Source organism: Balearica regulorum, chromosome 2 (genome assembly GCF_011004875.1).
Source record: "Balearica regulorum gibbericeps isolate bBalReg1 chromosome 2, bBalReg1.pri, whole genome shotgun sequence".
NCBI classification, from domain to species: Eukaryota; Metazoa; Chordata; class Aves; order Gruiformes; family Gruidae; genus Balearica; species Balearica regulorum.
In genome coordinates, this window is record NC_046185.1 from 132272625 (window position 1) to 132288695 (window position 16071).

General features: G+C 40.9%; 1 long non-coding RNA gene across 2 annotated transcripts in view; it reads right to left on the bottom strand.

The window, feature by feature from the left end:
• LOC142600559 (uncharacterized) overlaps window positions 1-16071 on the bottom strand; it is a 134928-nt gene that overhangs the window by 108236 nt on the left and 10621 nt on the right. The window lies entirely within an intron of this gene.

A 16071-nucleotide genomic window follows, 5' to 3' on the forward strand; every position in this document is an offset into this window, starting at 1 on the left:
GTTGGCAACACACTCCCTCAGATGTGTTGACTTCATGCACTGATGAAATCAGTTACTGGAGCCCTTCACAATCTTACAATCTCACAATCTAAGACACTGTCTTCATACACTCTGGTTTGAGCTCCCAACAGCAAAACAAATTTGCAGGGAAAAATGTAACTTTTTAAAAATAATGGAGGCACTAGAAAACTAATGTTCTGATCCCAGAATGTAAACTTTTTTTTTTTTTATTCTGTCAACAAAAGAGATGGAAAGCTGGAAGTTGGCTGTCAGAATTCAGAATATATCTACAATTGTGGAAGTCAGAAATGGTAACAGTCTCTATTAAATCATTGACTGTATTTCTGAGACTCTTAAGGATTGTTCATGATACGCTATTTAAAACTTTGTTCACCCTAGCCCTCATTTGATATTCTCTGGGTAGAGACACTTTTTTCTGTGTCCTTGAGATCTTCAATATCACTGGATCAATATCAGCTATAAATGTTTCTTTGTGAGAAGAAGACTTCGAAACATTTTAAGCTTAATAAAGTCCTGTTTGGGCTGAATGGATGATCAGACCTTTGTGTGCAATGCTTCTCTTTTCTGTCTAAGGTAAAGTGGTTGTTCTGCAACTTAGTAACCTATAGATAGCAGTCAACAGGAATGATTTATTAATATTTTCAGTGAGAGTAGGCTTAATGAATACAAACACCACAGCCATGCAGGTGACTTGGCATCTGCCTGCCCACTTTCAGAAAGGGGAAATGAGGCTTTAAACAGTATTTAAGAAATGGATGCTTGAGTTCCTTCAGAAACTTAAAACCAGAAAAGCTTTCTGATAATCTATGGCATATCAGATTCTTATTTTGTTTCATCGTACAATACAAACATATTGCCCTTTGCACCCTGGCAAAATGGATGAAGGAGCAGCATCGGGCAGCAGCAGAGTGGTGCTGAACCACACAGAAGGAGTTACATGATAGGAGGGCACTGCGCAGCCAAGAAACCAGAGAGAACAAAACACAAAACAGCAGCACTGTGTCTTGTAGATCATGACCTCTCCCACGGATTTCCCTTAGATCTGTTTAGATATCTAGGACTCTGCCACAGTTTGAGTCTAAATGTACTGTGAGAAGTTATTGTAACCATTATTTTTTCTTCCTTAAAAGCCTATACTCATAATGCAGGTAAGAATAAGGATAATGCAGAGAAATCCAAGGTAATTAGGAGCGAGCTGGAATATCTGCATGATTCGGCACAGCCTGTGCTGTGATAGCAGTGAAGTGATTACACCGCAAAGGCACTCCTACTGGTCTGCAGCCATGTCCAGCTGCTTCACTCATCACCAAAGAAACACTCAATATCAGAAAAACATGGTACTACAGATGAGGTCTAGGTAAAGCAAGAACTGGGGCCACTCAGTGATGGAAGGGCTGATACAAAACCAAATATGGCTGTTGGTTCCCAACCTATTCACCTAAATATCATTCTGGTTGCATATGAATAAATTGTATGTTTTCAGTAAAACATCCTGAGGGTGAACATCCCCATCACATACCACAACAGTTCATTACTTCCTTGATAAGGTTTTCAGAAAATCCTGGACAACTAAGTCAAATTTAAATCACTCGGGCTCTTACAGAATCATAGGATATCTCAAGCTAGAAGGGATCCATAAGGATCATTGAGTCCAACTCCCTCACAGGACTTATCTCCTTGATAAGAAGACAGTTGGCTGTGCATGTGTTCTTCTGACTGGAAAACTGATGCCAACCAAAAGAAAAGGAAGCTTTAAATTTTCAGTAAGTTTGGTGTCCATCTTTACAACACTATAAACCAAAACTATGTGAGGTGAACATGCATCTAAACACATCAAACTGCTTGATTTCAAAAGACACAGATGTATGGAAATGTACTGAATATCCTCAGCCACTTGCACATCCATGTGAAGTGCCTGACACAGCTTGCATTCAGTGTGAATTACAGCGACTAAACAGTAACATTTCTCACCCCTCTAGAGATGGAGAGGGGAGGTTTTCAAAGGCACAAATAACAAATCTGAAATCAGTGGGAATTAGATGCTAAAGCTTCCATCTGTACCATTGCATATATTTGCTGTCCATATGCCGCTTACATAGTACTGAAGGGACAGTGCAGATATCTATGTTCTGGCAGCTGAGACTCAATTATGCTGCGAGATGTACATGCTGCATGTACCTATCAGCATTTTTCTTCCTCTCACTGATCAAAACATAATAGACTTCATTCAACCTTCATTAAACAACTACCAGTCATCATTGTTCTTACTTCTCCTAGTGCCAGTTCACCATAATAGTGTTACTCAGAATAAGCCTGAGTAACTCAGAGCCAAGAAAAAAAAGCCAAATTGTCATTGTTTAAAAGACTTTAAGTAACCATCACTGTTGTTGCTGTTATGGGACATTTTGTTTGGTTGTTTGGTTTTTTTTTCTATAAAGAGTTCAGGGAATCCTTTCACTGCTGCAAGCTTCCCAGGGGAGCAGAAAGGGAGCATGGAGGAATTGCATTACCTGTATTGCCAGAAGACCACCGGGCAAAGGACAAGTCTCCATGTACATTTGTTAAAAGACATCAACATTATGGTAGTGGTGTAGACCCAACTTGGCCAAGGTAAGCTAGACAAATACTCCTCACAGTCAAACGTTGAAATGATGGGGTTTTAACAAGAATAGCAACAGACAGCTAACAGGTTAGACAGCAATGTAGACTGAGACATCCAAATATCTGCATTCCAAAAATGGGCAATTTAAGCTTCTGTCTTTTTCACGTTGTCCTAAATATTAATGTGGGAATATATTGGTACCCACAAATCTCTGCACAGTGTTTCGCTGAAACACTTAAAGTTCCAAATGACCATATTTATTTTCTCCCCATCATTTGATAAATATTTACTGTTGGATGTTGTCCCAAACACCCTTTCTGACCTTAAAAATATCACTACTGGCCTAACTTACACTGATGCTTAGCATCCACAAACAATTTTCAGAAATTGTTTTTCAGAAAAGCTGTTTTTCAGAAAGCTGTTGTAGAAGAAGACATCTGTCTAGACAACAGCTGAGGGGAAGACCTCTGGGGTATGCTTTCTGAGTCAAGGCTCCTTCTCCCAGCCTCTTACCACAACCAATTTCTTTGTTGGAATACATTGGGGCTGGTGACATTTCCACTGAAACCAGTTCCAAAACATCTTGTTCATCATGATAGCATTAGTCAAAAAAAAAAAAAAAAAAGAAAAAAAAGACAAAAAAAGACTGACTAGCTGATAGATAGATTGGCAAACAATGATACCAAATCTCTGTTGTTCAGACAGTCAGGTAGGTTTCAAATCACCGTTACTGACTTACAGGAAGGCAGAACATGCTGCTGCTTAGGGCTGACATGGAGAAGTTCAAGGATAGCTTTCAGCTCTGCAGGCTTCCCTGGAGAACAGGAATGGAAGATGCAGATTAGGCATCTACATGGCTGTCCAATGTTTAAAACATGACTCAGGGGCTGGAAACATGCCTTCCTGTTTTTGCTTTCCTCTGCATTATCATGAACCAGCCTCTCTGTAAAATGATCATAGAATCATAGAATATCTTGAGTTGTTAGGAACCCATAAGGATCATTGAGTCCAACTCCCTGCTCCTCGCAGGACTACCTGAAACCAAGCCATATGACTGACAGTGTTGTCCAGATGCTCCTTAAGCTCTGACAGGCTTGGTGCCCTGACCACTTCCCTGGGAAGCCTGTTCCAGTGATTGACCACCCTCTCAGTAAAGAACCTTTTCCTAATGTCCAACATGAACTTCCCCTGATGGAGCTTCATTCCACTCCCTCATGTCCTGTCACTGGTGACCAGAGACACTTGACTCAGAGACAGTCATGCCTCAGCTTTGTCTTCTCCAAGCTGAAGAAACAAAGTGACCTCTGCCACTCCTCCTAAGTCCTGTCCTCGAGGTCTTTCAGCATTTTGGTCGCCCTTCTCTGGACACACTCTGATAGTTTGATGTCCTTCTTATAGTGGGGTGCCCAAAATTGCACACAGCACTCAACGTGGGGCTGCATCAGTGCAGTGCAGAGTGGGACAATCACCTCTCTTGACCTGCCAGCTACGCTGTGCTGGATGCACCTCAGGACACAGTTGGCCCTTTTGGCTGCCAGGGCACATTGCTGACCCATATTCAACTTGCCACCTACCCAAACCCCCAGATCGCCTTATGTGGGGCTCTCTTCAGCCTTTTGTCCCCCAATTTGTACATATAACTCCGTCCCAGGTGGAGAATCCTGCACTCGCTCTTGTTAAATGATGCTGATGGAACTTCCATCCCAAGAGCATGACAAGATGCTGTGATCCCACAGTGACAGGATTAGTGCAAGAATGTATAATGAACTTGAAACAATCATTTTCATTACTCTTATGTTTTTATTTTCTGAATATGCAATCCCTTGGATTATTTGTTGTTCAGGCACACTAGAACCCCGGATTTATCCAAGTGAATCCCACTCTGAAAAGAAAAAAGCAGTGTAGAAACAACCCTTCCCTTATCCACAAGGTGGAGAATGCTTAGGCGGCATATAGTTTGTGTAGCTGTCTTTACATTTTTACCCTCACATTGCAAGCAAGCAAAGGTTTTGGCCAACTCAGGCATAGAACCTAATGAGAAGGTAGATGAGTCCCAGCGACTACATGCCCCATCTCAGAAAAGCAGTCAGAAAGGGAGATGTTTGCAAGCTACTTTTATAAACCCATATTCATGACATCCATTTGGTTTTTGTCTTGGGCAACTCTCACAGTAAAGTTCTACGGCAGAAGAGCTGTTCAGAGCATAGCCGGATGCTCACAATCCTGACTGATAGTGCTATTGTAGGGGCAAAATAGAGTAGCCTTTCCTCCACACTAAATTTCTGTATTACACAGATTAGCTTCCAGGTTAAGTAGCAGAGCTACAGTATCCCCAAGGGCACCACCTTCACTGATCTCAATGAAACCTACCGGAGATATAGGCTAGAAATTAATTAGAAACTTACTCTAGTGGCAAACAATTATAGAGGAGAAAGCTGAAGTGGGCGAGCTGCAAATGAAGTATTTTTGTGGCTATGCCTCTGATGGGACTGGCACAAATTTCATTGGGGAAGTATGAGAAGCCTAAATAAATATGTTTGTAATACAGTTTGTAAATAAAACTTCAAGAAATATCCACAGTGAGAATTATTTGATTTTTATGGAGCAAATACTGCTTTTTCATAAGAACCATACAAAAAAAATTAAATAAAATCCCACAGTTAGTGCTGGTTTAAATAAACCTTCTAGTAACTAAGACATTATTAAATTATGCTGATATTGGTATTTTCTACGTATGTACATGACTTTGGGTGTGAAAGTATAGTAAACAGGGCAAGCACCAGAGTCACAAACTCTGTGGTTCTAAACCTAGTGGTAAGAGGGTTGTGTTTGCTTGTGCTTCATTTTTTCAGTCATTTTGCAAGATGTTTATGAAATTTTATGAGAAAAAAGCAAAGAATATATTTTCCAATGCACCTCTACATAACTAATATGCGGCTTTTACACATGCTGGCAAATTTCCTACGTATAAAACTACAGAACCGAAAGAAATTTTTGTTACATGAGAAACAAGAGGCTGGCAAAGCTGGCTTTAAGAGGAAAATGAAATGAAGTGATGCCCAGTGCTACCCAGCAGACGCCAGGGTGCAAGGAGAGCACAGGCAGAACAGCTCATGAGAGCTTCTATTTCCGAGTGGTGGAATCACAGCCAGGTTCAGGTTGAAGGGATCTCTGGAGATCACCTGGTCCTAACCCCCACCCACAAGCCCCTCTCCAAGTTACAGCCAAACTACTACAACTACACACGCTCTTCTGAGTGGGAGAGGCAGTTTACAATGCAAAACTCATCCACCTCTTGATTCAAAGTAAGTACAGGGAACATAAAGGCATCCTTCTACAGATACAGCTACTGCCACTTTGCAGAGGTACTGCTCCAAAAGACCTCAAATGCAATGTATTATTTATTGAGCCATGCCACCCACATGCATCAAACACAGAAGTAGTGAAAAATGCATCTTCACAAGGACAGTAGTTGAACTAGGCAAAAGCTAAGCATTTCCAAGCCTTGGCCCGTTGAACCAGTCATAAAAGTCAAACAAATCCTTTCTGACTCAGCATCCTTTTCTCTCCCTTTCTTGCAGCCAACATCTCTTCTTCAGCAATGCAATTAAGGCCGCCCATTCCTTTTAGCAATAGACACTTGATTAGACCCTTTGGGTCAAGCTCAGCTTTAGCAAGGCCAGGCCAGAACTATAAGGCTATTTTTAATACAAGGAAAATCTTACTGGTTATGGCAGATTAAACTGAAGTAACTCAAGTAACCATGACACTATATGTATTTCACTCCATTTTTCTGGTATATATGTAGAAATATTTTTGGAGGAGGCCTGGCAAGGACTATTTTCCTCACTGCTGCTGTTCAAGAGAAATCAGAGTGAATTTGGACGCTGCTGAAGTTCTGCAGTCCAACATTTTGCCACTTGATGGCACCAGCAAAACACTTAAATTTGATCAAACTACTGAGATTTTAGATTAACATAATTTAAAGTGTAAATGTAAATGATTCAAAAGTAGAAAATGAACAAGTTACACCTCTCACATTAGCATTGATAGCTAAACCATATTAGAAACCTGAAAATAATTCTGCAACGATTTCTGTCAGTTATCTTTATGGGACTATGAGTGGCATTGTTGGACTCCACCGCTCTCCTTTGACCCTCCCCACGAGGTACCTGCTCCCCATTTTGTGTAAACTCAGACACTCTAAAAGAGCAGGAGAGCTAATTGTAAACAGGCCACCGAAGCTGCACAAGGAAACCTGCAACACTGCTCTTTGTAGTCCACTGCTTTTTGCAGGCTTCTCTCTTTATTACCTCATTACAGCACACAGCACAAGCAGAAGTGAGTTTGGTTAACTAAAAGAGTGTACAAGCCAAAACTCTTTTTTGCTGGGACAGCTTACGACCTTTGACCAGCAATGCACATTGGAGACATTGGCTGTGCTGCTTTGGCAGAATTTGATTACAAGGTACAAAGAAGTACCAAGTTTCCCTGAAAGTTTCTTCCTACAAGTTTCCTAAGCACTAAGTGACAAGAACTAGCCCGTGCACTTACGTAAGAAGCACCTTTAAAGTTGTTTTAAAACCAACATCCATGCAAAGTGGACATTCTCATGTTGCAGAGTTAATCTGGGTGGTTCTGTTTGATTACCTAATCCGTCCTCAAGAAAACTCCATCAACTGCAATGATGCTGGGGAATAATCTGGTTCACTGTGACTTGCTAGTCAGATAAGTGTCCTGATATGTGACATTTATATTTGTATCCCTGAAACAGCAGAAACATAGATATATTGTGGAGTAAATTTAGAACTGCCCTTCGCATGGGGTGGGGGGCCTGCTGTGTTTTCAGTAATTCCCAGGCTGGCCAACCTCAAATGCTTCTTGATTAAGGATGCTCTGGGACCCATTCATGTCATAACAAGAGCCTCCCTCATGCCAGCTCCTCACCAGAATGGATCATCCGTGTACACAGGCTGAGGTAGAGATCATGGCACCTTTCTGGGGATTTGCTTCTTTAAGAGGAAGTAACCAGGGACTGCTGTGACTCTATGTCCTTGTGCCAGCTGTATAAGGAGGAAGGAGGTTTTACACAGGAGAAGGTCAAACTTTGCCCCCATACATACTGAAAAGGCTTGGCCTTGGACTCTGAATATTTCATCAACAGCACACTGATGTACTCTCTCCATTATTTTGCACTCATATCTTAACATGAAACATGCTGGGTCTCTAAAAGTATTTTATGGTCTATGATTTGTCCTAGTTTGAGCTCTTTTTTTTTCCCTATAAGGTTGTATTTTCTTGGTGTTTCAAAGACTTTTAAATTGAAGGAAAGGAGATATCCTTTAAAACAAAAAGTGAAACACACACACACAAAAATCTTCCACATTCACAGTCCAAGGTCCTTCAGAGCAAATATTCTTTCTGCTGTCAGGGACTATTAGTCGGTGACAGCCACACAGAACCTTTCCTGAAAAATACCCTCTGAGTGGTGCTCTGCAGGCCTACCTGGGAGCTATTAACACTCAGTTTATTTACCTTATAGCCTGAGAGGGCTCCTTTGAGCCATTACTGTCTTTTGTAGGAAATGAATCACCAGGCATTTGCAATAACTCTGTACACTTTCATGGGACAACTATGCCTTTGCCTTAGGTATGCACGCTATGTATCCTTATGCAGTTTTGCACTAAAATGAATCACTGGGTTTGTGCAGATGTGCTTTTTTAAGTGCATTAGCAGTGGGCCACACACATCCACCGTCTCAGTCAAATGTATGCACAAAAGTAGTTGCCTCCTCCCATCTAAAGATGTAATAAGTCCTCAAGTCCACATCAAACAAGACTGCAAAAATCCTGAAAGGCCTTGAAAAACACCCTTCAGCCATTGCCAAGAACCCTATTTATACACACACACACACACACACTACATCAGGCTAGAGCATTTGAAGTTAGTTGTCTTTCCAAAGACAAGTCACACCAATGAGGTTTTCAGTGGGTTCAGTGACAGCACTGAATGAATCAAAAATGGCTTTTTTCCATGTGGGTTTTAATCTGCTTTCACTGTTTATCATGCCACACTGCATTTCTATTCCTCTGGCTGTCCCCAGCTCCCCAACCCCTGGTGGTTCCCTGAACTGCAGCTCCCTGACCAAGCAGGTTTTAAGGTTAGGCAAGTTAAGTGATGGTCTCCCTTTGCAAGAATAAAGGGTTGCAGAGAAAGCCAATTTACACATGTGAAACGTTTTATTCTCCCACCATAACTTCCTTTCTGTTAAAACTGGCAAGAGTGATATGCCTTATTCTCTTAATAATTTACTGAGTACGTGGGAAATTAACAGGAAAAAGCAGCAAAAGATCCTCTGGCCTGATCTAGAAAAGAAGCTGAAGGTCATGAGGCTGCCCACACTGCATCACTCAGGCCAACACCACACCTGAGAGATGAAACAGCTCTTCAGAGGCTCCTACCATGTATCAGAGAGTAGAAAAAGAGCGGGAAGTGGAAGGCCCTCATGAAGGTCACAGATTCCAATGCGTCTTTTATTACCATCACTGAAAAAAGTACATCTCTGCACCCAGTGGTCCTCACTACATCAGAAGGGGAGCCACAGAACTACTGCAGGCGAAGCCAGTGTTTCCATAAAGATACTCTCTTTCACATGAAAGTTGGTTTATGCCTATTTTATCAAAAAGTGTTTAACAATTGCCCACACTGCCCTCATTGCTAGGGAAATGGGATGGTGTCCATCTGGACCACTCCCTGGATGTGCTCTGGGGCTTTCCAAACTAGGAGCATAAGTCCCTCTGGCTTGAGTCTAGCTTCTTTTCAAGAGACTGATAGACTCCATATTCTCTGTGGACTGAACATAAAGGGGCAGATAACATAATACTGAGCAACCATTTCTTGTATGAATCTGGCGGACTCCAGTGAGAGCCTACTAGAACTTCAGTGAAAGCATCTCAGCACCAAATTTGGAAAAGCTGCTATTCGTTTCTTCCTTTCCAGCCAGACCTCTACCTTTCTATACTGCCATCCATTCTGGGTGGCTTCAGGCTTGATTAGCCAGTTGGAGTTTTAAAAATATAAGGAACACTCTAAACAACTGTTTACCTTTGAAAATGCAAAGGTTCGCTGGCTGTTACAATCATGTTAGAGTCATGAAAATGCATGTTCATCCTTATCTTATTGCTGCCTTAGCTTTAGACGTTATAATGAAAAGTGCTCTTCAAAGGTATACTTAAGTAGTTCTGCCATGCCAGAGCACAAAGCTGACTGACTCTGCTTATTTTTGCATATTTGTAACAGGAATATGTCCAATAAATGCAATGAAGACTAACAATTCAGATTGTAACACAATGTGAATGGAAATGGTAATTGAAAATACATCTTAGTGTTTATTTTCAATTGACATGGTGCTGCAACATTACAATTGTACAATGTAGACATTTCCTGCATGTCTACAGCATCAGTAGACATACAGCGCCAGTTCTAACTGTAGCAATGAAAAATCAATTAGAAGTACCTATGGAATAACCTTTTAAAGATTGCTGTTCTGTAAGTATGGCTGTTTCTGTAAAAGTTTCCATTTTCAAAACAAAGTTTGAATCAGAGTCCCAGGTCGTTATAAATGTAACAATATGCAAATGGCTGTCAGAATCCAACACTGGCAGAGTAGTTTGTGAGATACCACAGCTCATGTTTATTGCACTGAGTCCCATACCATCACAGCACAGATTTCACAATAAAATGCATGACTTCTGCATGTTGTATCAGGACGTGTGAACAAAACTGATATGGCGCTTTAAGTTTACCTGCAATAACCCCCATACTGACTCATGCAAGTATGGAAAGAAATAAGCACAGGACGGTATTTAAATTCTTTGAGCAAGGGGGGCATATTTCCTCTTTGTAACTGTGCAACACTCATTTTTACAGAGACTAATTCAATGATGGAGGCCAAGCTGCAGCTCTTGAGTCCCAGGTGACTTGAACAGAGCTTAGGTGCAGTTCCCATGCCACAGCCATGGCTATGTCATTAACCAGGATACTGAGTAAAGGCTGAAGTGATGGAGTCCCCATGGGGACTGTTAACATCTCACATGGCTCCGTCCTCAAACTGAGCAAGGGGAAGGAGGCCAGTGAAGTTATCACGTTCTCCTGCTTGGGAATGAATCTGGGACATCCCTCTCCTCACTGAAAAAATGAGGGGGCAATATGGAGATTTTGGTATATGGCTTGTAGAATCAAGAAGCTTTGTGTGATCACTGTACAAATAATAAAGCTTAAAAAAAGACTACCAGCAGTCAATCTCTCCTACCCATATACAGTAAAGACCCTTTCAAGCAAGACCTGGTAATTAAGCCTTCCTCATGAAATACATGAGAATTTGGAGCTCCAGGGGAACCACTTAGATTAGTCCAGTAATATTGTCTTTCAGGCTTTTTTTTTTTTTCATTATACCACAAAGAACCATTAAGCAAATTAATTATTTTTTAATCTTAGACATTTTTCTGACTTGGTACAATTGCCAAGAGATTCTTGGATAGCCTCAGTGATGAAATTCTTGCCCTTTAAAGTTAGTGTTTACTTTTGAATGTTTTTTTAAAATTTATTTGAAGCATAAAATAAGTCTCCATGGTAAAATATAAATAATTTATCAGCATGGAATGAGTAAGTATTTTCTCTGCAAGTAGAAACAGGACATGTTTTCTGTTTTGCATTATTGATAAAAGGATTTATTTTTACTAATAGCACATACCATTGTTAATTAATATAGAGCTTATTACACAAACATGTAAGAGGATAGATTTTTCCCTCACTCTTTTTGAATAGACATTCTGCACATCACTTGTTTCCGGTGCCTTTTCAGTCTTTGGCACCTGGCAACACAAAACATTCCTCATGGAATGAGTGGTATCAGTAAGAATATTGTCTGCACTGCTTACACATTGATTTGTCCCTAATGTATATAGATTGCATGGATTCAGATAAAGTGTAGGAGGTGCAAATGAATGTGGGCCACTTCAGGTAACTTATGTATTATTTTTCTTCCCTAATACAGGCTTCATAAACAACCAGACAGTTTGGCTAAGTAAGTACATTTCACCTATATTATATCTTATCTTTCTTTAATGAAATAAAAAGGCAAGCTGTTCCTCTTACAGCCATAATTGCACAGTGCAGGTTCCTTGGCAATAAGCAGCAGCAATGCTACTAGGCAAAAAACTCTCTCTCGAATGAAGCATGTAATGATAGGTTTAGCAGGTTAGCAGTGTTTGCTTAGCACACCCACTCTCCTAACAAATACTGATCTTGCTGACTTGCCTATGGGCTAATTGGTTTTTCTTGGCTGTGTTGTTCAGGGCCTCTTTACCTAATGTGAATTAAACTGTTTGGGAGCATCTACTAAGAACAGCTAAGGGATCTAAAGTATGTATAAAGCAGAATTATGAGACAGAAGCCTCAGAAAAGCACAGCTTGGTAAGACAAGTCATTATGTCATGATGCACGGCCTCAGAAATTAAATGTATAAGGTTGTGACTTTGCTTTATACAGCAACTGGGGAAAGGCGTTGCTCTCAGTAAGCTGCTGTATGCAGCTGTGGTAAAGTTTAGAAGAATCCAAACAGGGTGCTAGTCTTTCTTACTGGAATAAACAACTGCTTTCATCTTCCTCAGAAGATTTCAGGATTCCCTTGACTTTAATAATTTTTTTTAAATTATTCTACCATGAAAAACTGAAAGCTGAAAAGAACAGCCACAGGAACATGGGCACTCCATGAAATCCCGGTTCTCAGTATCCCATAAAACTCTGGGAAGGCACTCTGTCCCCCAGAAATAGACATCTTCTTAGAGATAAATTTTGATTTCACAAGCACAAACTTGGTTACTATTAATTGGAGCTGTGCAAGAATCAGAAGTCCACATTCTCCTTCCCTTAAGCCACATAGAAGTAAATGTGAATTGGTATGACTGATTATGTACAAAAGCTGCAAAAGAATCATTGTGAATTCTCTGCAGGATGCAAGCAAGAGAGGATTAACAAACTGAGATATCACCTTTCTGATTCTCTCTCAGTTCTTGTAAAGTGTTATATTTAATGCTAAAACTCTGTGAAATGCAAAATAAGGAAATTTTCTTTCTTTCTGTCCTTCCTCCTGCCAACTCAAACCAACCCAAGACCACTGTGCCTGCCATTTCCCAGCTCTTATCCCTACCAGACACATATCTCTAGGTACGCCTTGTTCCCAGACTTCAGATCACCTGAGGATTGAGACACTGGGATCGATGCAGGAGGCCATCAGCCTTTCCATCCCAATACCCCTACCAACGCTTTTCATGTGGTTGTTTTGAGGAAGACTGGGGTAAGACAGCACTCTATTGGTTTACCATTTATTCTTGAAACTTACTTAGGAACACTACTGAAGTCATGACTCTTTTCTACTGAAACTTAACAAAGCCAGAATCAGAATATATCAGTAGTCAAGCTAAGCATCTTCACTTAAATTAGAGCTATATGTGCTGATAGTTTGCAGTCTCCATGGAGGATACCTCAGCACTGAGAATGATGAATAAACCCAACTCATGTGAATACCCTGTAGCCTCAGAAGCCAACAGAGCCATTAACAGCTGCTAATCCCCACAAAAGCAAGATGGACATTTAGAGTATCTATCTGATATCTTCTGTCAGCCAAATAGTTCTTCACAGTCCAAAACAGTGGAAGAGAAAGGGAAAAAATGCAATTTTGGGGCCAAAGTCATGCCTGTCATACCTTTGCTGAGGGCAACAGAGGTACCCCTGGAATAAGAGCTGAATGATTTAAAATATTTTATCACTACACAGAGGGCAGAATAAGGTACAGGGAGAAAAAACAACTCTTCTTATCCCTTACGAAGACTGAAATGAAGGCCGAGACATTCATTATTTACAGAACACCATGTAAGCCATCATGAGATGTTTGGTTTTAACCCCAGCAGCATTTTACCCTGAGAGTGTTTTTCATAATATATTGAAGGAAAATTGCATGAATTTTTTGTTCTTATTCTGCTTTTCCCTGGAGGCATTGTACTACATTGGGATTTTGACAGGTGCTTCATTTTGGAAGACTTTAAAGATCACCTGCATGAACTGATAAGGAGTTCTTGACAGCTCCTGGCCACGCAGGGTTATGGGGAATGTGGGACAGGAGAAAGCCAACACCTCTGTGCGCCATGACACTGCTTGCCAGGAAGGGCATAACTGTGTGGAACAGAAAAACCATACACTGGCATGGATAAGAAGCTTTTCAGCAGAGTAAAAGCTGATAATAGTAAGTAGGAGGTCAATTTGCATTAATTAGCTACCATTCCCAGTCATCGGCACAGTGCTGTACAGTTATGTGTATAATTGGGTACATGAGCCATTTTTGGTGGAGTATTTGTCCATCCAAACCCAAAATCTTTCCATAGAATATGTAATGCTAGCAGTAGTCATTTTTAGTCAGTTTTCATTGATCATTGGTCAATTTAAGAAACACTAATCGTGTGTGGAGGTGGGCTTACAAAGCCTATTTTTGCACAACAGGAGGATCATCTGAGGCCAAGACCTATTTCCAGCAGAGCTTAGCAGGTTCACAATTACAAGCTAAGGGGGCAGCTACCACTGGCACTTACAAAATACTTTATTTGATGCTCCCACCATATGGTTTGACTTCCTCTGAGATCAGGACACTCCAGTTCTCAGTGACTGAAGGAGAAATCTCTGGTTAAGCACAGATAACCCAGACCACACTCAGGTGACTTTTACCACTGGAAGACTGTATTTAAAAGCTCTGTGCCTTTTCTACATCTCACCTTTACAAAACTCAGAGTAACTATTATGTAGATAATGCTGATAGTATCATTGTGAGGTGAATACGGAAACCAAGGAAGAAAGACTGGAGAGAACAAGCAGTGATAGAACCAGGGTTGGAAATTAAGCTCTTCCAAGCATGCACTGCAGTTTCATTTCTGTAAGACATCTAGCAGCACACAGTTATTCCTCTGATGGTGACATTATGAGTACAGAGCCAGCTTCACAATTCATCAAGCTTTATTGTTTGCTGTTGCTGTTCGTAAAAATCATGCACAGAAAATGCAGTAAGAATCTTCCCTGCTAGTGTGTGAATCAATCCAGAGCTGCTGCAACAGGCCATGCGCAGATGGCCTTCTGCAGAGGCAGCTTTATCTGGTATAAGATCCAGCCCTCAGCTGCTTGTCACCACCTCTCCGCCTGAGACAACTAGCCTTGCAGATCCAGTGGTGCAGATAATCACTTTGAGTGCTTCTAAAAAGACAATTGGGTTAGCTTATGCTAATAAATGGGAGATCTGATCTAACCCTGCTGATTTTGTACCAAAAGAGTGAAGATGAATTCTGTCTGCATATCCACGAGGTCAGTCTCCCAAGGTGGAAGAGACATTAGAAGCAGCTCACAGAAAGAACCTCTTCCAGCAGCACAGCTGTCTTTATAATGAGCTTACGTCTACAGCTTAAAATGCAGATCCATCTGTCAATCTGATCAATGGTGTTCCATTAGAACAAGTTAAATATTTCCCCTGCAGGTAATCAATATAGGTGTGAAGTTGTTGGTATTCCCTCTGACTCCCAGAAGGCAGCTGTGCATGAGCTGAGACAGCAAGCATGTAGTTCATGCAGAAAAGAGCAAAATGCCCTTTTTTTTTTTTTTAATTAAATTTCTCTGCATCTTTTCCATGGGAGACATTTTTACACAGACAGCTCCTGTACTGTTCCAAGCACTTGCAGGCCATGAATTAGGCATCACACATACAAACAGTAAAAAGCTTTAGAGACAGTTTTCAGCCACCTCAGCAATATATAAACAAAAGCAGAAGCCAGGCTGTCCTGTGACTGAAGTCCTTGAAGTACTAACTAGCCTTCATAGGACCTAGCCAAGTAGCTCTGGAGATAAGAATAATAAGAACAACAACAAGAAGAAGCAATAATAGCTGCTGACCATACATTTGCCGGGGAGGGGAGCTTCATTCAATGTCCTGGTTCTGGCTAGGATAGAGTTAATTTTCACAAGTAGCCAGGACAGGTGAGCCAAGCTGGCCAGATTATGCTCTGCAGCCATTCAAAGAAATGGGTTTGGGCAGCAGTAGATCTTTGCTCCTCCTTAGCTCTCTGCAAGTCTTACCAACATACTGAGAGCCTTGTGTTTCTATTTCTATGTCTTCAAGAAAACGGACATCTTCTTTGTGGATGGTCTTTGACTCCTTGCCTTCCCCAGCATAATGATGGAGACTGGGCTGGTCCATAAAACAGAAGAGTGAATTTGTTCATGAATGATCACGTTTCTACTATTCTTCAGCTTGGCTAAACACTAGTTCTTTTCTCAAAGGGATGTAGCCTGAAGTTTTATGACAGATAACAGTCATGAATAGTGTAGGAAAACATAGTGGTGAACAAAGAAAG